A 22438-nucleotide genomic window follows, 5' to 3' on the forward strand; every position below is an offset into this window, starting at 1 on the left:
TGAAGACCACAGCCTGGTCATTTGGTTATTTGCCTTCCATTTGGGTTTAATGTTTCTTCATATTTAATGTCAGGGTAATCGTTTTTGGCAGAGTATCACAAAAGTGACCCTCTCAGTAAATCACATCAAAAGGCACATAATGGGGGCACCTGGTTGGCTCAGTTTAGTGTCTGACTCTTGATCTCATCTCAGGTCTTGAACTCAGGATCATGGGTTCAAGCCCGGTGTTGGGCTCCATGCTGAGCATGGAGCCTACTTAAAAAAAGGGGAGAGGGTGCACATAATGTCAATTTGGCCATTAATGGTGGTGATATATGCAGGTTTCTCCCCTGTAAAATAAGTATACTGTGGGGAAATATTTAGAAATTATGTAAAAATCCTATTTTTCATCAAATTTTCACCCACTAGCTTTAGCATTCATGATTCTTACCTGACGCAATTATTGCCATGATAGCTGCTGAACGGGGATTTCCCTCACCCCATTTATTAGCTAGAATTCTACTATCAGAGAGCTCTCTTGTCTTTCCCATTTATTTACATCATCCACAAGTATGAACTTAGGAATTCTTGTTTTATTATGTGGATTGTAATCTTTGCCATCATTATTTTATGTTTAAATTGCCCCATATTTGCCAGAGAGAGCTCATTCAAGGAGGGTCCTGTGCCACTTGATGTTTCTCCATTGCTCTTTGAGCACTATGTTACATTCTGGAATTACCTTACTTGCAGGTTCATCTTGTAATTTTTCTTGGCCCAAGCCCAGAATCAGCCATTTCTCCAAAGGGCTCAGATTCCTTGGGGGAGGTGGGGGGGAGGTGCAGGTAAGCTTGCTTCTAAAAAGCTGTCCTAGAGGGCAGAGCTAGGAAATCCACACACACACACACACACCCATTTCTAAAAGTAGTATGAAAACACTGAGTTCATATTAATAACTCTAATTCTACTCCAATTCAACCATGGGTTTCATTCTAATTTGCCCCTTACCATATTCAGAACTCCTTTCTCCTACAGTAGATATTAGACTCCCATTATCCTCAAAATGAACTTACTTAATCCTTAAATACAGAGTAACTGGTTTCAGAAAACCCCCTATTACTGCAAACAAAACAAAAACTAAAATTCAGTACTGCTTTACAACTATTCGTCGCTGGACTAAAGGTATATAGTCAAAATACTGTCTTTAAAAGTTATTCATTTGAAACACAGGTTCATTTGTTTTTATTCCATCTTAAAGGTTTTCCCTCAATCTTTTCTTTAATATGTGAACATTAACATAGACTAATGTCACTCCCTTCCACCCTAATTCTACTCACCCTGTCATTAATCTCATTTTCTGATTTATCTCTCATGTGTATATTACAGAAATGAGTAGATACATGTGTATCTTTTTAATTCCCACTTCTGTCTAAGAAGGAAAGTAACCTACTACAAATACTCTTTAGCACTTCAGATTTCTTCACTTAACAATATATCCTGAGAATTGCTTCCCATCAGTTCATAGAGATCACGCTCGCTCTTTTTCCTGCCTAGGACTCTACTGTGTGGAGGTCCCAAAGTTTACTCAACTTATCTCCCATGTGTTGCCTACATTAAATTCAGGCTGCCTACATTATTTTGCAATTGCAAATAACACAACAGTAGTAACCTTGAACGTCTATAATTTTGAATGATGAGAAGTGTATCTTCAGTATAAATACCTGAAAGGTACACTGCTGGGTTTACATGTAAATAATACCCACTTAGTCTTAGAAATTACCATATGCCCTTCCCAGCAATTTATGAGACAGTCTGCTTTGCCAGACTTACCAATGGAAAATGTTTTCAAGTTGTTAATTTTTTGCCAATCTGCCAGATGAGAAATGATGACTCAGTGTAATTTTAATTTGCATTTCTAACATAATGAGTCAAGTGGAAAATCTTTCCATATCTTTAAGGTCCATTTTATATATATTTTTGTGAGCTATCCATGGTTCCTGCCTGTTTTTCTATCAATTTTGGTCTTCCTCAATTTTTAAGAGTTTTTTTTAACGTATGAAGGATATTAGTCTTTTTTTTTTTTTCCAGATTTATTTGAAAGGCAAGATGGTGGAAGAGTAGGAGACCTAAATTTCATCTGGTCCCAGGAATTCAGCTAGATAGGTATCAAACCATTCTGAACACCTACAAACTGAACAGGAGACCGAAGAATAGTAGCAACTCTCTGAACAGAAAAGTGATCACTTTGTAGAAGCAGGGACGCAACAAGCAGCAGATCTGGGGAGACTCCCCTTCCTCCCCCGGGAAGAGTGGCGCAGGAGCACACCGCAGGGATCTGCTGGGTTTTAAGACTCCACACGGGGTCGTGAGCCAGAGACAGAAACGCTGGGTCACAGGCCGGGTGAGCACAGAGTCACAGAAAGACAGGGGGGGCTGAGTACAGAGCTGCCAGATATCGGAGGGGGGAAGCTGGCTGCAAAGACAGAGCCGAGGAGTGGGCTCTCAGATCGGGGTTGCCATAATCCGTGATCTGCGGCACAGTCGGGCCACTGCTCTTCCAGCAGGGACCCAACCAGCGGCAGATCCAGGGAGACTCCCCTTCCTCCCCTGGGAGAAGTGGCGCGGGAACGCACCGCAGGGATCTGCTGGGTTTGAAGACTGTAAACGGGGTCGGGTGCCAGAGACAGAAACTCTTGGTCACAGGCCATGTGAGCACAGAGTGTGGCTGGAGACCAGGGAGACGGGAGTGACTGACTGCTTTTCTCTGGGGGCTCACTGAGGAGTGGGGCCCCCAGTTCTTGGCTCCTCCGGGGCGGAGACTGGGAGGCCGCTACTTTCACTCTTGTCCTCCAAAGCTGAATGGAAAGCTTGCAGGGAACAAAAAGCTCCCGAGAGCAAACCTGAGCAGATTACTTAGCCCGGCCCAGGCAAGAGCGGGGCAATTCTGCCTCGGACAAAGACATTTGAGAACCAGGGTAACAGGCCCCTCCCCCAGAAGATCAGCAAGAACAGCCAGCCAAGACCAAGTTTATTGATCAAAGAGAATGGCAGAACTCCAGAGCTAGGGGAATACAGCACATAGAATTCATGGCCATTTTTCCCATGATTCTGCAGTCTTTCAAAGTTAATTTTTTTAATTTTCTTTTTTTTTCTATTTTTTTTCCCTTTTTCAACCAACATCTTATCAATCCATTTTTTTAAAATCTTTTTTGTTTCATTTTTAGAGTCATATTCTATCCCTTCATAGTAGTTAACCTTATTTTTGGTATATATATATATATATGTTGTTCTCTCTTTAAAATTTTGGGATACAGTTTCTTCTAACAGACCAAATATACCTTAAATCTCTAGTGTACGGCTTTGTTCTAGTCTCCTGCCTGATCACATTCTCTCCCTTTTTTTTTTTTTAATTTCTCTTCCTTCTTTTTTCAACACCATCTTATCAATTCCTTCTATAAAATCTTTTTCAATATTCACGCTTATAATCATATTCTATCCCTTCATTGTATATACCCTTATTTTTGTACATAGAAGTTTTTCTTTAAAATTTTAGGGAGGCAGTTTCATCTAACAGACCAAAATACGCCCAAAATCTAGTGTGTGGCACTGATCTATTCACCGGCCTGATCATATTTGATCATATTCTTTTTTTTTTCTTTTTCTTTTTCCTTTTCTTCCCCTTTCTTTTCCTCTGTATTTCAGGTCTCTTCTGATTTGTTTAGTATGTATTTTTCTGGGGTTGTTGTTACCCTGTTAGCATTTTGTTCTCTCATTCATCTATTCTCCTCTGGACAAAATGAAGAGATGGAAAAACTCACCTCAAAAAAAAGAACAAGAGGCAGTACTGACTGCTAAGGACCTAATCAATACATTAGTAAGATGTCGGAACTAGAGTTCAGAATGACGATTATAAAGATACTAACTGGGCTTGAAAAAAGCATGGAAGATACCAGAGAATCACTTTCTGGAGAATAAAAGAACTAAAATCTAACCAAGTCGAAATCAAAAAGGCTATTAATGAGGTGCAATCAAAAATGGAGGCTCTGACTGCTAGGATAAATGAAGTAGAAGAGAGAATTAGTGATATAGAAGACCAAACGATGGAGAACAAAGCAGCTGAGAAAAAGAGAGATAAACACCTACTGGATCACGAGGACAGAATTCGAGAGATAAGTGATACCATAAGATGAAACATTAGAGTAACTGAGATCCCAGAAGAAGAAAGAAAGAAAGAGGGGGGCAGAAGGTATATTGGAGCAAATTATAGCAGAGAACTTCTCTAATTTGGGGAAGGAAACAGGCATCAAAATCCAGGAGGCACAGAGAACCCCCCTCAAAATCAATAAAAATAGGTCAACACCCCGACATCTATTAGTAAAACCAGTCTCAGAGACAAAGAGAAAATCCTGAAAGCAGCTCAGGACAAGAGGTCTGTAACCTACAATGGTAGAAACATTAGATTGACAGCAGACCTACCCACAGAGACCTGGCAGGCCAGAAAGGACTGGCATGATATATTCAGAGCACTAAATGAGAAAAATATGCAGCCAAGAATACTATATCCAGTTAGGCTGTCACTGAAAATAGAAGGAGAGATAAAAAGCTTCCAGGACAAACAAAAAGAATTTGCAAACATGAAACCAGCCCTACAAGAAACATTGAAAGGGGTCCTCTAAGCAAAGAGAGAGCCAAAAAGTAACAGACCAGAAAGGAACAGACACAACATACAGTAATAGTCACCTTACACTCAATACAATGGCACTAAACTCATATCTTTCAATAGTTACCCTGAATGTAAATGGGCTAAATGCCCCAATCAAAAGACACAGGCTATCAGATTGGATTAAAAAACAAGCCCCATTGATATGCTGTCTGCAAGAGACTCATTTTAGACCCAAAGACACCCCCAGATTGAAAGTGAGGGGATGGAAAACCATTTACCATGCTAATGGACATCAAAAGAAAGCTGGGGTGGCAATCCTTGTACCAGACAAATTAGATTTTAAACCAAAGACTGTAATGAGAGATGAGGAAGGACATTACATCATACTTAAACGGCCTATCCAACAAGAAGATCTAACAATTATAAATATCTATTCCCCTAATATGGGAGCAGCCAAGTATATAAGCCAATTAATAACAAGATCAAAAAAACACATCGACAACAATACTATAATAGTAGGGGACTTTAACACCCCCCTCACTGAAATGGACAGATCATCTAAGCAAAAGATCAACAAGGAAATAAAGGCTCTAAATGACACACTGGACCAAATGGACTTCACAGATATATTCAGAACATTCCATCCCAAAGCAACAGAATACACATTCTTCTCTAGTCCCCATGGAACAATCTCCAGAATAGATCACATCCTAGGTCACAAATCAGGTCTCAACCAGTACCAAAAGATTGGGATCATTCCCTCCATATTTTCAGACCACAGTGCTTTGAAACTAGAACTTAATCACAAGAGGAAAGTCGGAAAGAACTCAAATACATGGAGGCTAAAGAGCATCCTACTAAAGAACGAACGGGTCAACCAGGAAATTAAAAGAAGAATTAAAAAAAATTCATGGAAACCAATGAAAATGAAAACACAACTGTTCAAAATCTTTGGGATGCAGCAAAGGCAGTCCTAAGAGGAAAGTATATAGCAATACAAGCCTTTCTCAAGAAATAAGAAAGGTCTCAAATACACAACCTAACCCTACACCTAAAGAGCTGGAGAAAGAACAGCAAATAAAGTCTAAACCCAGCAGGAGAAGAGAATTAATAAAGATCAGAGAAGAAATCAATGAAATAGAAACCAAAAGAACAGTAGAACAGAACAACAAAACTAGGAGCTAGCTCTCTGAAAGAATTAATAAGATTGATAAACCCCTGGCCAGACTTATCAATAAGAAAAGATAAATGACCCAAACTAATAAAATCATGAATAAAAGAGGAGAGATCACAACCCACACCAAAAAAATACAAACAATTATAAGAACATATTATGAGCAACTATATATCAGCAAATCAGACCACCTGGAAGAAATGCACACATTCCTAGAGATGTATAAACTACCAAAACTGAACCAGGAAGAAATAGAAAACCTGAACAAAACTATAACCACTAAGGAAATTGAAGCAGTCATCAAAAATCTCCCAAAAAGAACCCAGGGCCAGATGGCTTCCCAGGGGAATTCTACCAAACATTTCAAGAAGAATTAATACCTATCGTTCTGAAACTGTTCCAAAAAACAGAAACGGAAGGAAAACTTCCAAACTCATCTTACAAGGCCAGCATTACTTGATCCCAAAACCAAAGACCCCATCAAAAAGGAGAATTACAGACCAATATCCCTGATGAACATGGATGCAAAAATTCTCACCAAAATACTAGCCAATAGGATCCAACAGTACATTAAAAGGATTATTGACCACGAACAAGTGGGACTTATTCCTGGGCTGCAAGATTGGTTCAACATCCGCAAATCAATCAATGTGATACAATACCTTAATAAAAGAAAGAAGAAGAACCATATGATCCTCTCAATAGATGCAGAAAAAGCATTTCACAAAGTACAGAACCCTTTCTTGATTAAAACTCTTCAGAGTGTATGGGCGCCTGGGTGGCTCAATTAAGCAACTGAGTCCTGGGATCGAGTCCCGCATCGGACAACCCACTCGGTGGGGAGTCTGCTTCTCCCTCTAACCCTCTCCCTTCTCATGCTCTTTCTCATTCTTTCTCTCTCAAATAAATAAATAAAATCTTAAAAAAAAAAAAAAACTCTTCAGAGTGTAGGGAGAGAGAGTACATACCTCAGTATCATAAAAGCCATCTATGAAAAACCCACAGCAAATATCTCAATGGGGAAAAACTGAGAGCTTTCCCCCTAAGGTCAGGAACATGGCAGGGATGTCCACTATCACCACTGCTATTCAACATAATACTAGAATTCCTAGCCTCAGCAATCAGACAACAAAAAGAAATAAAAGGCATCTGAATCAGCAAAGAAGAAGTCAAACTCTCACTCTTTGCAGATGATAGGATACTTTATGTGCAAAACCCAAAAGACTCCACTCCAAAACTGCTAGAACTCATACAGGAATTCAGTAAAGTGGCAGGATATAAAATCAATGCACAGAAATCAGTGGCATTTCTATACACCAACAACAAGACAGAAGAAAGAGAAATTAAGGAGTCAATCCCATTTACAACTGCACCCAAAACCGTAAGATACCTAGGAATAAACCTAACCAAAGAGGCAAAGAATCTGTACTCAAAAAACTATAGAATACTCATGAAAAAAGTTGAGGAAGACACAAAGAAATGGAAAAACGCTCCATGCTCATGGATTGGAAGAACAAATATTGCGAAGATGTCAATGCTACCTAGAGCAAGCTACACATTTAATCCAATCCCTATCAAAATACCATCAACTTTTTTCAAAGAAATGGAACAGATAATCCTAAAATTTGCATGGAACCAGAAAGGACCCTGAATAGCCACAGAAATGTTGAAAAAGAAGAGCAAAGCTGGTGGCATCACAATTCCAGACTTCAAGCTCTATTACAAAGCTGTAATCATCATAACAGTATGTGCTGGCACAGAAACAGACACACAGATCAGTGGAACATAACAGAGAGCCCAGAAATGGACCCTAAACTCTATGGTCAACTCATCTTCGACAAAGCAGGAAAGAACGTCCAATGGAAAAAAGACAGTCTCTTCAACAAATGGTGTTGGGAAAACTGGACAGCCACATGCAGAAGAAGGAAACTGGACCATTTCCTTACACCACACACAAAAATAGACTCAAAATGGATGAAAGACCTCAATGTGAGACAGGAGTCCATCAAAATCCTAGAGGAGAGCACAGGCAGCAACCTCTTCAACCTCAGCCACAGCAAATTCTTCCTAGAAACATCGCCAAAGGCAAGGGAAGCAAGGGCAAAAATGAACTATTGGGACTTCATCAAGATAAAAAGCTTTTGCAAAGCAAAGGAAACAGTCAACAAAACCAAAAGACAACCGACAGAATGGGAGAAGATATTTGCAAAGGACATATCAGATAAAGGGCCAGTATCCAAAATCTATAAAGAACTTCTCAAACTCAACACCCAAAGAACAAATAATCCAATCAAGAAATGGGCAGAAGACATGAACAGACATTTTTCCAAAGAAGACATCCAAATGACCAACAGACACATGAAAAAGTGCTCAATATCGCTCGGCATCAGGGAAATCCAAATCAAAACCTCAATGAGATACCACCTCACACCAGTCAGAATGGCTAAAATTAACAAGTCAGGAAACGACAGATGTTGGCGGGTTGCGGAGAAAGGGGAACCCTCCTACACTGTTGGTGGGAATGCAAGCTGGTGCAGCCACTCTGGAAAACAGTATGGAGGTTCTTCAAAAAGTTGAAAATAGAGCCACCCTACGATCCAGCAATTGCACTACTGGGTATTTACCCCAAATGTAGGGATCCGAAAGGGGTATGTGCACGCCAATGTTTATAGAAGCAATGTCCACAATAGCCAAACTATGTTAAGAGCCAAGATATCCATCAACAGATGAATGGATAAAGAAGATATGGTGTATATATATATAATGGAATACTATGCAGCCATCAAAAAAGGGGAAGAAAGAAAAACAAACGAAATCTTGCCTTCTAAAAGTTCCGATTTTGTGCTCCGCTGCTCTATCACTTGCCAGTAGCCAGCTGAGGAGGATCCCTTCCCCCAAGGTCTATCTTCCCGAATATCACCTCGGATTCACTTCTCCGCACATCCTACCTTCCAGAAAGTGTTCACTTTTCTGTTCAGAGAGTTGCTGCTATTCTTTTCTTTGATCTCGAGTCTGTAGGTATTCAGAATGGTTTGATACCTATCTGGCTGAATTCCTGCGACCAGACGAAATTTAGGTCTCCTACTCCTCCGCCATCTTGCCCACTTCAATAACCGTATTTTTTCATTTCAATCAAGAATAGATTTGCAAGTGAAACCATACTTTTGTTTCTGTCGCTATAAATTTATAGTTTTGATCAGTGTTTGTGGTATTTTTGCTTTATGGAATTTAACAATGCTCTCTTTCTGGCCTAATATGTAATCAACTTTTGTGAATGTTCCATGCATACTGGAAGTGATGATTTAATGCCTATTACAAGGCTGTAACATCTGAAATAGATCCTGGAGATCTACCTATTAGTGTGACTGAGATCTTGTATATCTTTTTTTTTTTTGGTCCATTTGACCTGCCTTGTATTAATTATGTGTTTAAGTCAAATATTTGTTTCTACCTATGGCTCCTTGGATTTCCCATAGTTTCTGCTTTATAAAGTTCATGGTTTTATCATTTGGGACATAGTTTTTTTTTTTTTTTATCATCAGTATGAATTGTGGCTTTTACCATGTGAAAATGTCTTTCCTTGCCATAATTAAAACTTCAATTTTATGTCATCCAATATTAGGATCACAAACACTGCTATGTTGTTTCCGTTCTCTGGTATACCTCTTGCCCATCCCTTATTTTTAACTTTTCTGAATCATTTTAAGTGTCTCCTATATATCACACATAGTTGGTCTTGCTTTATAAGACAAATTAAACCTCTTTTTCTTTTAATAAAGGAGATAAGTGAGTTTAATAAGCTAATCCATTCATATTTATTCACATAAAAGACATCTGGTTTTTACTCTTTATAATTACTCTCTATGAACCATGTTGTATTTGCTGTTGTGTGTTTATACTGTTATTTGTGAATTTATATTTTTGATCTAGTGGGTACTTTTGTAATCATACCTATTTAATAAACCTTCAGCTGTTTATTATTTCCTGTTTTATTAACTGGGTTGCCTATTTGTAATAGTATCTGTTGATTCAACAATCAGTGAACTTATGCTGCTATACTCTTTCTTCTTCCTTCTCCCATTTTTTCAGCTGCATTTTTTCTGCAACTATAACAGCATTTATACATTGTCCCCCATCCTCATTTCCAGCCCTGCTTTAGTCTTAGAATTATAATTAAATAAGCACCGCCAATTCTTTCATTGAAATTTCTCCTTGAAAACCTCTTACTTGGATGAAACTCATCTGCTAGAAGATTCCTCAAGAAAAGCCTGGGAACACAGTATTCCCTCAGTTCTTCCATAGTTAAAACTGGTTTTCTCTAGTCTTAATATATGAATATCAGGTTGGCCAGATATAAAATCCTTAGTCTCATAATCTCTCCTCCAGTCTCCTGAAAGTGCTTTTCCATTGTTGCTTGTTTTATGTATTGCTTTTAAGAAGTCCAATGCTACTCAGTCTCTCATCTTTATAAGGTACAGGAAATTTTTGCCTCCAAGTCCTGAAGATTTTTTACTTTAAAAATCTAATGGTCACTCGATATTTACTCAAGTTTGATCGCTCTAGGTTAATTTTTCCAGGTGCTCAGTGGGCTTTTTCATTAGGTAGCTCTAGGTCTTATTTTATATGTGCTTTCTTAGAACACAGTTTAAACATTAATTCAGGTCTTGATTTTTCTTCCTCAGACATTCCAATTACATCTATGTGCACTCTTTGCTTATCATCTACTTAAATCACTTTTTTACTTTTTTATCTTCAATTTCTTGGTTTTTCTACTTTTCTTCAGTGTTCCTTATTAAATTTCATTCAAGTGAATTCTCCCTAAAACACTTTCTAATTCTGTCTTCATGTCTGATAAACAATTTTGGGTCCCCCCCACCATTTTAATTCAATCAGCTTTACTTTACTTCTATTTCATATCAATTTTGTCATGAGTTTCTAAGTTTATAGTTTTCATAACCTCAAATACTAACTTGAAGCTACTGAACTCAGACTGCAGTATGATCATCTACTTCATGATTGACTTTATAGCAAAGGGTGTTTCTCAATTCAAGTTTTTTATTCTCATTTTTTATTTTAAAAAGCTTTATATAAACTACTTGTATCTGTGCATTTTGTTCACAGAGTTGGCAGTGGGATGGCAAACATGACCCCCAGTTCAAGAGCCCCCTTGTCTGTCAGTACAGCAAAATGCCATTTAGTTAATACACATCTTGATTTTAGGAAGGTGTATTGAAAGGGGCAATAGCTCCTTCAATATTTGTGGTTTTTATCTTGTAGACATAAATCTACCTTGCTTCATTTTTCCTTCACGTCACAATTTCCAAAAATGCCTCTCCCTTCCTTCTAATAGGTCTTCACCGGAATCAATGCCCTTCCATGACTGCCTTCTTTATACCTGTGTGCATGTTTAAGTTCCTCCCCTGAAGTCATTGCTGACCTAACAGGACTCTTTTCCAGTATTTTCACTCTTATAGTGAACTTCCTCTTCCTTAGAGTAATTTTACCTAAATTCCCTTCTCTTTCTTCTGTGCAATTTCTCAGCACTCCAACTCTCCACAGAGACCTGTAGTGGGAACTCAAGAAACAGACCAACTAGAAATTGGAGTTGTTCTTATTGTTAATTGAAGTTTGTAGTTTCCTGTCTCTGGGCTATATTAAAGCCATGAAAATGATAGTTTTAATTGTTGTTCTTATTAACCTATACAGTTCTTGAAGCATATGTAGAGTTCTCGACTTAGGAGACCACCACTAAGCTTGACTATCCAGAAAGCGCTCCTTTTTAAAATTTTAAATATTAATACTCACTGACCAAATTCCATTGCTGGGTTCCAATCCAATGAATATACTCATAAAAATATACTAATATACACACTGATGTTTATTGCAGTACTGCTTGTAAGAGCAAAACCTAGAGGACCTAAATGTCCATCAGCAGGGCAATGTTCCATCCACAAAATGGAATACTATACAGTCATTACAATAAATGAGGTAAATCTGTATGATAGGATACGGAAAGAAAGTGAAAAAGAGCAAAGTGTGTAAGTGTATAATACAATGTTTTTTGAGTTAGAAGTAAATATATGGATATATCGTTTGGCATGTAATAAATTTTTTTGGAAAAATAGACACAAAACTTAATAGTGCTTACCTCTCGGAAAGAAGACTGATATGAAGGAAGGAAGAAGGAAAAGATGTGCATTTCATTTTACATGTTTCTGTAATTAAAGTATCCCTATGTACATGTTACTTGCTTGATTTTTAAAGCATTAAGAGTGTAGCAGAGTCTGCTAAGTATTGATCTAAAATCCAACTTCCATTTCTACCACCGTAACAGAAATGATGGGCAAATGACTACATTTTTCCAGCCTCCCTTGCAATTAGATGTTACTATTTGTGTTCTCTACAATGGACTTAATTACAATATCACAAGTGCAAAAAACAAAATATATGTATTAAACTACTAGCTCAAAAGTTTGGGGGGGCGTAGGAGATAAACTGAAAGAAAGCAGAATATAAAAGCAGATAATAGGGCTTTAAAAAAGAAACAGAAAAATTAAAATGAAAAAGTTATTCTCTGAAATAGATTAACAGAATAGATAAACTACTAGGTAACCTATCAGGAAAACATAAAACAGGTTCCAGTCCAAATGGCAATGCAGGAAGACCCTGAACACAACTCCCCCATAAACACACATATCTACACCCACCTCTACAGCAATTCCTCTTGAAGAACTGAGGACTAACTGAACACCTTCTGCACAACAAAAGATAGATTACAGAGAGAAAGGCAAGAGAGAGACTTGGGAATAAAGGGAACCTCCACCCCCAAATGATGTGAACTGCAGTGGGGAGGGAAATGTGGAGGGACCCTGAGCAGATCTGTCTGCCCTGGGGCACAGAAAAAAAGCTAATAGTCTAAAAGGGCAACTAGAATATAAAGAAACCAGCCCTAGAACCCTGCCAAATGGCAGAGGAGCTCCTGGAACTCTCTCCAGATCAAAAGGGCTGGCATGTGTCACAACTGAAGTTCCCTTCCACTCTGATAGCACAAACCAGAGCAGGGTCCGGGCACCATAGCTGGCCTGCTGGCTCAGTGAGCCCTGGATGTCCTGGCACAGAAAAACAGCCACAGTTTAAAAGGAAAACTGGAATATAAAAGATCCAGCTCTAGAACTCTAGCAAACAGTGGGGGAACTGCTGGAACTCTCTCTGGGACAGAGGGGCAGGCAAGCACCATAGTTTATATTCCCCCTCCACCTTGACAGCATGGGCAAGAGCAGGATCCATGAGTCCTAATGGCAGCATGATCTGTCCCATCAAGACAGCCCCAGCACAGCATACACCAAAACACCCCAGGTCAGCAATCACTACAGCTCCAGCCATCTCACCAAGGTGACAAAGGTGTAAAGTACTGCAGAACACTCCCAAGCCCTCAACATGTTGGCTGCAGATTACTTGCTAGGGCACCTCCAATGCTGAGTACTCCAGGAACACCAACCAACACCCCATCTCGTCTGCAGGTGCCCTACCAGGATGCATTCCGGCACTGAACACCCCAGGACATCCCAGCTCACACCCACTTCAATGTCAGCTGTCCTGCCAGGGAACCCTCTGGGTAGAGAACCCCAGGACCACCCTGGCCCACATCCACTTCAGCTCCAGCCATCCCACCAGGGCAGCCCCAGAACAATGCCCTGGGACCCCCAGCCAATGCCAGCCACATCTCCAGAAAGTCAGCCAAAGGCAACAGGTACACACAGTCTATACATGGAATGACCATACACAAGACTATTCCTTCAAGTGTAGAAGTAGCTGTTACAGAGAATTCACAGAAACAAACACAAAAAGTCAAGCAAAATTAGGAGAGGAATGTCCCAAATGAAAGACCACCAACAAACCTCAGAAAAAGAGGTAAATGAAATACAGATAACCAGTCAACCTGATAAAGAATTCAAAATAATGGTTATAAAGATGCTCACCAGACTGGAGAGAAGAGTAGTTGAACTTGAGAACTTCAACAAAGAGAAAATTTTAAAAAGGACCAATCAGAGTTGAAGAATACAAAAACTGAAATGAAAACACACTAGAGGGAATCAATAGCAGATCAGAGGATGCAGAAGAATAGATCAGTGAAGTGTAAGACAGGGTACTGGAAAGCACTCAAGATGAACAGCAAAAAGTAAAGAATTTTTTAAAATGAGGACAGTTAAAGGGATCTCTTGGAAAACATCAAGCAAATATTCAGATTATAGGGATCCCAGAAGGAGAAGAAAGGGAGGGGCAGAAAACTTATTTGAAGAAATAATAGCTGAAAACTTCCCTAACCTGGGGAAGGACACAGACATCCAGATTCAGGAAGCACAGAGAGTTTCAAACAAGATAATCCCAAGGAGCTGTACACGACAACACATAATAATTAAAATGCCGAAGATTAAAAATAAAGAGAGAATTTTAAAAGCAGCAAGAGACAAGCAACTAGTAACATAAAAGGCAAACTCCATAAGGTTATCAGCGGATTTTTCAGTAGAAACTTTGAAGGCCAGAAGGGAGTGTCACGATATATTCAAAGTGCTAAAAGGAAAAACCCTACAACTAAGAATACTGTACCAGGCAAGATTATCACCCAGAATTGAAGGAGAGAGAAAGAGTTTCCCAAACAAAAGCAGCCTGACAAGAAATGTTAAAGGGACTTCAAGTGGAAAAGAAAAGGCCAAATTAGAAGAAATTTACAAAAGTAAAAAATTTCATGAGTAAAAGCAAACACACAGTAAAAGTAGTAGGGCAATCATTTATAATGAAGGTTAAAAGACAAAAGTAGTAACATCAATTATATCTAAAAAGTTAGTTCAGGGGATTCATAAAATAAAAAGATATAAAATATCATATATATAAAACATGGAGGGAGACAGTAAAAATGAAGCTCTTTTAGAATGTCTTCAGACAGACTACTATATACTTAGGATGTTATATATGAACCTCATGGTAACCACAAACCAAAAAACCTGTAATAGATACACAAAAAAAAAATAAAGAGAAAGAAAGTGAACCAAAACACTAAAGAAAGTCATTAATCACAATAAAAAAAAGAGAGAGAGAAGGAACAGAGAACTATAAACAGAAAACAGACAACAGGCAACAAGTACATACCTACCAATAATTTCTTTAAATGTAATGGTTTAGGGGTGCCTGGGTGGCTCAGATGGTTAAGCGTCTGCCTTCAGCTCAGGTCATGATCCCATGGTCTTGGGATCGAGCCCCACATTGGGCTCCTGGCTCAGCGAGGAGCCTGCTTCTCCCTCGCCCTCTGCTCTCTCCCTGCTCATGCTTTCTCGCTCTCTGTATCTCTGTGTCTCAAATGAATAAATTAAAAAATCTTAAAAATGTAATGGTTTAAATGTGCCAATCAAAAGACATAGGTGATGGAATGGATTAAAAAAAAACCAAAAAGCAAAAAACACAAGGCCCATCTATATTCTGTCTATAAGAAACTCATTTCATACCTAAAGACACAGACACTCTGAAAATGAAAGGATGGATGAAGATCATTCCATGGAACTGTTAGGAAAAAAATTAAAAAAAAAAAAAAAGCCAGGGTAGTAATACTTAGATAAAATAGACTTTAAAACAAAGACTATAACAAGAGACAAAAAAGACCATTACATAATGATAAGGGGACCAATCCAACTAGAAAATATAACATTTTAAATATCTATGCACCGAACACCAGAGCACCTAAATACATACAGCAAATATTAATGGACATCAAGAAATTGACAATTACAGTAATACTTTAACACTTCACTTATACCACTGGATAGATCATCCAGACAGAAAATCAATGAGCAAACAGTAGCCATAAAAAACACATACGAACAGACATATATAGAACATTCCACCCAAAAACAGGATACACGTTCTTTTCGAGAGCAGAGAACATTCTCAAGGAGAATGAAGAAGACTGAAATATCCTTCATCTTTTCCAACCACCACAGTATGAAACTAGCAATCAATTACCAGAAAAAGAAAATAAAAAACCCACAAACACATGGAGGCTAAACAACATGCTACTAAACAACCAATGGGTCAATAACAACAACAACAACAAAGGAGGGGCGCCTGGGTGGCTCAGTTGGTTAAGCGACTGCCTTCGGCTCAGGTCGTGATCCTGGAGTCCCGGGATCGAGTCCCGCATCGGGCTCCCTGCTCAGCAGGGGGTCTGCTTCTCCCTCTGCCCTCTTCCCTCTCGTGGTCTCTGTCTCTCATTCTCTCTCTCTCAAATAAATAAATAAAATCTTTAAAAAAAAACAACAACAACAACAACAAAGGAAACCCACACACAGAGAGAAAAATCAAAAAATACATTAAGAAAACTGAAAATACAATGATCCAAAAACCTTTGGAACACAGCAAAAGCAGTTCTAACAGGGAAATTTACAGGGATACAGTCCTAGCTCAGAAACAAGAAAAATGTCAAACTTTCTAACCTTACACAGAAAGGAGCTAAAAAAATTAAAAATAATAAAAAAAAATTAAAAAAGGAACAAAGCACAAAGTTCATAGAAGGAAAAAAAATGGCAAAGATCAGACAGAAATAAATGGAGACTTAAAAAAAAAATAGAAAAGATCAATAAGGGACGCCTGGGTGGCTCAGTTGGTTAAGCATCGGCCTTCAGCTCAGGTCAAGATCCTAGGGTCCTGGGATCAAGTCCCACATTGGGCTCCTTGCTCAGCAGGGAGCCTGCTTCTCTCTCTGCCTGCTGCTTCCCCTCCTCATGCATGCACACACGTGCTCACTCTCTCTCTCTCTGACAAATAAATATTTAAATAAAAAAAGTAAAAGATCAATGAAACCAAGAGCTGGTTCTTTGAATAAACAAAATAGGTAAACCTTAGCCAGAGTCATCAAGGAAAAAGAAAGAGGCCCCAAGAAATAAAATCAGAAATAAGTAACAACCCACACCACAGAAATACAAAGGATTTTAAGAGACTACTAGGAAAAATAATGTGCCAACAAATTGGACAACCTAGAAAAACATGGGTAAAAAAAACATACGATCTTTCAAAACTGAATCAGGAAGAAATTAAAAATCTGAACAGACCAATTAGTAATAACAAAACAACTGGTAATCAATAAACTCCCAATAAACAGAAGTCCAGGACCAAATGCATTGACAAGAGAATTCTACCAAACATTTAAAGAATTAATATGTACTCTCCACAAAATACTCAAAAAACAAACAAAAAAAAAAAAAAAGAGGAAAGCTTCTAAATACCTTCTACACACCCAGCATTATTCTCATATCAAAACCAAAGACTTCACCAAAAAAAGAAAACTACAGGCCAATAACCCTGATCAACATAGATGCAAAATCCTCAACAAAATATTAGGAAACTTCATTCAACAATACATTAACAGGATCTTCGCCACAATCAAGTGAGATTTGTTCTGGGCACACAAGAAGGGTTCATTATGCACAAAATCAATTAATGTGAAACACCATATTAACAAAATGAAAGATAAAAATCATATGACCATCTCAACAGATGGAGAACAGGCATTTGACAAAATTCAACATCTGTTCATGATACAAATGCTCAAGAAAATTAGTTTAGAGGAAACATACCTCAACATAATAAAAGCTATATATGAAAAACCTACAGCTAACATCATACTCAATGGTGAAGGACGGAGTTTTTCCTCTAAGATCAGGAACAAGTCAAAGATCTCTACTCACACTTTTATTCGATGTAATACTGAAAGTACTAGCTACAGCAATCAGACAAGAAACAAAAGACATCAAAATTGGCAGGGAAGAAGTGAAACGGTCATGATTTGTGGATGAAATGATACTACAGAGAATTTCCTAAAGACTCCATCAAAAAACTATTAGAATGAATTCAGTAAAGTTGCAGAATACAAAATTAATATTCAAAAATCTCTATTTCTATATACTAATAACAAAGCAGCTGAGAAATTAAGAAAACAATTCCATTTATAACTGCAACAAAAAGAATAAAATACACAGGAATAAACTTAGCAGGAGGTGAAAGACAAGTACCCCTGAAAACTAAAACACTGATAGAAAAATTAAAGAGGTGACAAACAATGTAAAGATATTCCATGCTCATGGATTGGAAGCATAAATATTGGTAAAATGACCATATTACCCAAAGCAACCTAAAATTTCACTGCAATCTTTATCAAAATACCAATAGTAGTTTTCACAATACTAGGACAAATTATCCTAAAATTCATATGTAATGGCAAAAGACCCACACCCAAAACAATCTTAAGAAGAACAAAGCTTGGGCGCCTGGGTGGCTCAGTTGGTTAAGCGACTGCCTTCAGCTCAGGTCATGATCCTGGAGTCCCGGGATCGAGTCCCGCATCGGGCTCCCTGCTCAGCAGGGAGTCTGCTTCTCCCTCTGACCCTCCTCCCTCTCATGCTCTCTGTCTCTCATTCTCTCTCTCACAAATAAATAAAATCTTTTTTTAAAAAAAAAAAAGAACAAAGCTTGGGAGTGGCACAAAAACAGATTTCAAACTACACTACAAAGCTATAATAATCTAACAATACAATACTGGCACAAAAATAATGGAAGAGAAATAATAATAGAGAAATAAATAATAAAATAATAAATAACCCAGAAATAAACTTTCACTTACATGGTCAATTAATCTATGATAAATAGGGAAAAGACAGTTTCTTCAATAAGTGGTACTGGGAAAACTGAACAGCTACATCCAAAAGAATGAGACTGGACCACTTTTTACATCATAGACGAAAATAAACATAAATAAAGACCTAAATGTGAGACCTGAAACTATATAGCTACTAGAGAAAACAGAGCCAGTAATTTCTTTGACATCAGGCTTAGCATTATTTGTCTAGATGTGTCTCCTGAGGCAAGGGAAACAAAGCAAAAATAAACTATTGGGACTACCAAAATAAAAAAGCTTTTGCAGAGCAAATGATCAACAAAACTAAAAGGCAACGGGAGAACACATTTGCAGGGGCGCCTGGGTGGCTCAGCTGTTGGGAGTCTGCCTTCGGCTCAGGTCATGATCCTGGGGTCCTGGGATCGAGCCCCGCATTGGGCTCCCTGCTCCGAGGGAGGCCCGCTTCTCCCTCTCCCACTCCCCTCTGCTTGTGTTCCCTCTCGCTGTGTCTCTGTCAAATAAATAAATAAAATCTTCAAAAAAAAAAAAGACATTTGCAAATTATATATCCGACAACGGGTTAATATGTAAAATATGAAAGAACTTACACAACACCAAGAAACCAAACAATCCAATTAAAAAAGGGCAGAGACCTGAATAGACATATTATGAAGCAACATACAGATAGTTAACAGACACATGAAAAGATGCTCAACATCACTAATCAGGGAAATGCTAATCAAAGCCAAGAAGAGATACCAATTCACATTTCTCAGAATGGACAGTATCAAAAAGACAAGAAATAACCAGTGTTGGCAAGAATGTAAAGAAAATGGAACCCTTGTGCATTGTTGATAAAAATGTAAATTGGTGCAGTCACTGTAGAAAACTGTATACAGGAGGAGGGAGGAAGATGGAGGTGGAGTAGGGGACCTTAGTTTTGTCTGGTTCCAGGAATTCAGCTAGATATCAAATCATTCTAAGCATCTGTGAACTCAACTGGAGATCTAAGAAAAGAATTGCTGCAATTCTACAAATACAAAAGCGACCACATTCTGTAAGGTAGGAGATGCAGAGAAGTGAATCTGAAGCGATATGTCAGAAGATAAACTGAGGGGCGAGGTAGCCTCCATAAGCTGGCTACCAGAAAGTGATAGAGCAGCAAAGTGCAAAATTAGAACTTTTAGAACTCCTTAGGTGAGGGACGACCCTGCCTGAAAGGCAAAGGGGTGCAGAATCCTAGGTGGGACAGCGTGGTCTCAGGATCCCTGGGGTCACAGGGAGACCAGGGGTGCCTGAGTACAGCAGTTCCCAGGTATCCGAGCAGCAAATTCGGCTGCAATCAGGGAGGCCAGGAGTGGGCTATCAGCTCAGAGATGCCATCAACTGTGAACTACGGCTTAGTTGGTAGACCGCCCTCCAAGCAGGGGCCCAGCAAGAGGCAGAACCTCAGCAAGACCCTCCACTCCTTCCCCCGGGAGGAGCAGCACAGGAGCATACCACAGGAGTCTGCTAAGTTTGGAGACTCGAAATGGGTCCCATACCAGCGATAAAAATGCTCAGTCACAGGCAGACAGGAGAGATTGACTGCTTTTCCCTGACGGTGCAGTGAAGAGTGGGGGGTGGGAGCTTTCGGCTGCAGGCTGGAGATTGAGAGGCTGCCATGTTCATTCTCATCCTCTAAAGCGACTCAGAAAGCCTTCAGGGAACAAAAGCAGCATAGAGCGATCTGGAGCCATTGACTTAACCTGGCCCCATGGCAAGAGCACTGGGACTCCCCTAGGACAAAGACACCTGAGAATCAGCACAACAGGCCCCTTCCCCTAGAAGATCAGCAAGAACATCTGGCTAAGACCAAGTTTACTGATCACACAAAACTGCAAAACTCCAGCACTAGGGGAAAACAGTATAGAGAATTCATGGTTTTCTCTCATGATTCTTTAGTCTATCTTTTTTTTTCTTTTTCCTTTTCAACCAATTTCTTATTTTATCAACTTTTTAAAGTCTTTTTTAATTGTCATTTTTACAGCTAGAATCTATTCTTTCATTTTATTTAATTTTATTTTTGTATATACATAACTTTTTATTTCCTTACAATTCTGGGGTCTGGTTTTCTAACAAACAGACCAAAATACACCAAGGATCTCATGTATTGCTGTTCTGTTCAACTGTCTGATAATATTCTGCCTCTCTTTTTTTTTTTTATTTTCTTTTCAGTTTCAGGGATCTTCTGATTTGTTTAGTGTATATTTCTCTGGGGTCATTGTTGCTATTTTAGTATTTGTTCTCTCGTTCATCTATTCTTCTCTGGAGAAAATGACAAGAAGGAAAAACTCAACTCAAAAAAGAAAACAAGAGGCAGCACTGACAGGCAGGGACCTAATCAGTATGGATATAAGATGTCGGAACTAGAGTTCAAAATAACGATTATAAAGATACTACCCTGGGCTTGAAAAATAGCATAGAAGACACTAGAGAATCCCTTTCTGGAGATATAAAAGAACTAAAATCTAATCAAGTTGAAATCAAAAAAGGCTATTAATGAGATGCAATAAAAAATGGAGGCTCTAACTGCTAAGTAAAATGAGGCAAAAGAGAGAATTAGTGATAAAGAAGACAAAATGGTGGAGAATAAGGAAGCTAAGAAAAAGGGACATAAACAACTACAGGAGATAAGTGATACCATGAAGTGAAACAATATTAGAATAATTGGCATCGCAGAAGAAGAGGAAAGAGAAGGGGGGCAGAAGGTATACTGGAGCAAATTATACCTGAGAACTTCCCTAATCTGGGGAAGGACACAGGCATTCAAGTCCAGGAGGCACAGAGAACTCCCCTCAAAATTAATAAAAATAGGTCAACACCTCGACATATAATAGTGAACCTTGCAAATCTCAGAGACAAAGAGAAAATCCTGAAAGCAGCTCAGGACAAGAAGTCCTTAACCTACAAGGGTAGAAACATTAGACGGGCAGCACACCTGTCCACAGAGATCTGGCAGACCAGAAAGGACTGTCATGATATATTCAGGGTGCTAAATGAGAAAAATATGCAGACAAGAATACTTTATCCCACAAGACTGTCATTCAAAATAGAAGGAGAGATAAAGAGCTTCCAGGACAAACAGAAACTAAAAGAATCTGTAATCACTAAACCAGCCCTGCAAGAAATATTACAGGGGATCTTTAAGTGAACAGGGAGACCAAAAGTAGCATAGACCAGAAAGGAACCGAGACAATCAACAATACAATGACATTAAATTCATATCCTTCAATAGTTACTCTGAATGAAAATGGGCTAAGTGCCCCAATCAAAAGACACAGGGTATTAGATTGGATAAAAAAGCAAGACCCATCGATATGTTGTCCGTGAGAGACTCATTTTAGACCCAAAGACACATCCAGATTGAACATGAGGGGGTGGAAAATCATTTATCATGCTAATGGACATCAAAAGAAAACTGGGGTGCCATCCTTATAACAGACAAATTAGATTTTAAACCAAAGACTGTAATAAGAGATGAGGAAGGACACTAGATCATAATTAAAGGGTCTATCCAACAAGCAGATCTAACAATTGTAAATATTTATGCCCCTAACTTGGGAGTAGCCATGTACATAAACCAATTAATGACAAAATTAAAGAAACACATCAATAATAATACAATAATAGTAGAGGACATTAACACCGCACTCACTGCAATGGACAGATCATCTAAGCAGAAGCTCAACAAGGAAACAAGGGCTTTGAATGACACACTGGACAAGATGGACTTCACATATATATTCAGAGCATTCCATCCCAAAGCAACAGAATACACATTCTTCTCAAGGGCACATGGAACATTCTCCTGAAGACATCACATACTTTGTCACAAATCAGGTCTCAACAGTTATCAAGACTGGGATCATTCCCTGCGTATTTTCAGACCACAATGCTTTGAAATTGGAACTGATTCACAAGA

General features: G+C 38.7%; 1 protein-coding gene across 2 annotated transcripts in view; it reads right to left on the reverse strand.

Annotated features, from left to right (window-relative positions):
* The window catches only part of PCCB (propionyl-CoA carboxylase subunit beta), a 97503-nt gene that overhangs the window by 16724 nt on the left and 58341 nt on the right, over positions 1 to 22438 (reverse strand). The gene's annotated exons all lie outside the window — the stretch shown is intronic.

The sequence above is a fragment of the Mirounga angustirostris genome, unplaced genomic scaffold (genome assembly GCF_029215605.1).
Source record: "Mirounga angustirostris isolate CCGP_5_RB_7025 unplaced genomic scaffold, mMirAng1.0.hap1 SCAF_1, whole genome shotgun sequence".
In the NCBI taxonomy this organism is placed as follows: domain Eukaryota; kingdom Metazoa; phylum Chordata; class Mammalia; order Carnivora; family Phocidae; genus Mirounga; species Mirounga angustirostris.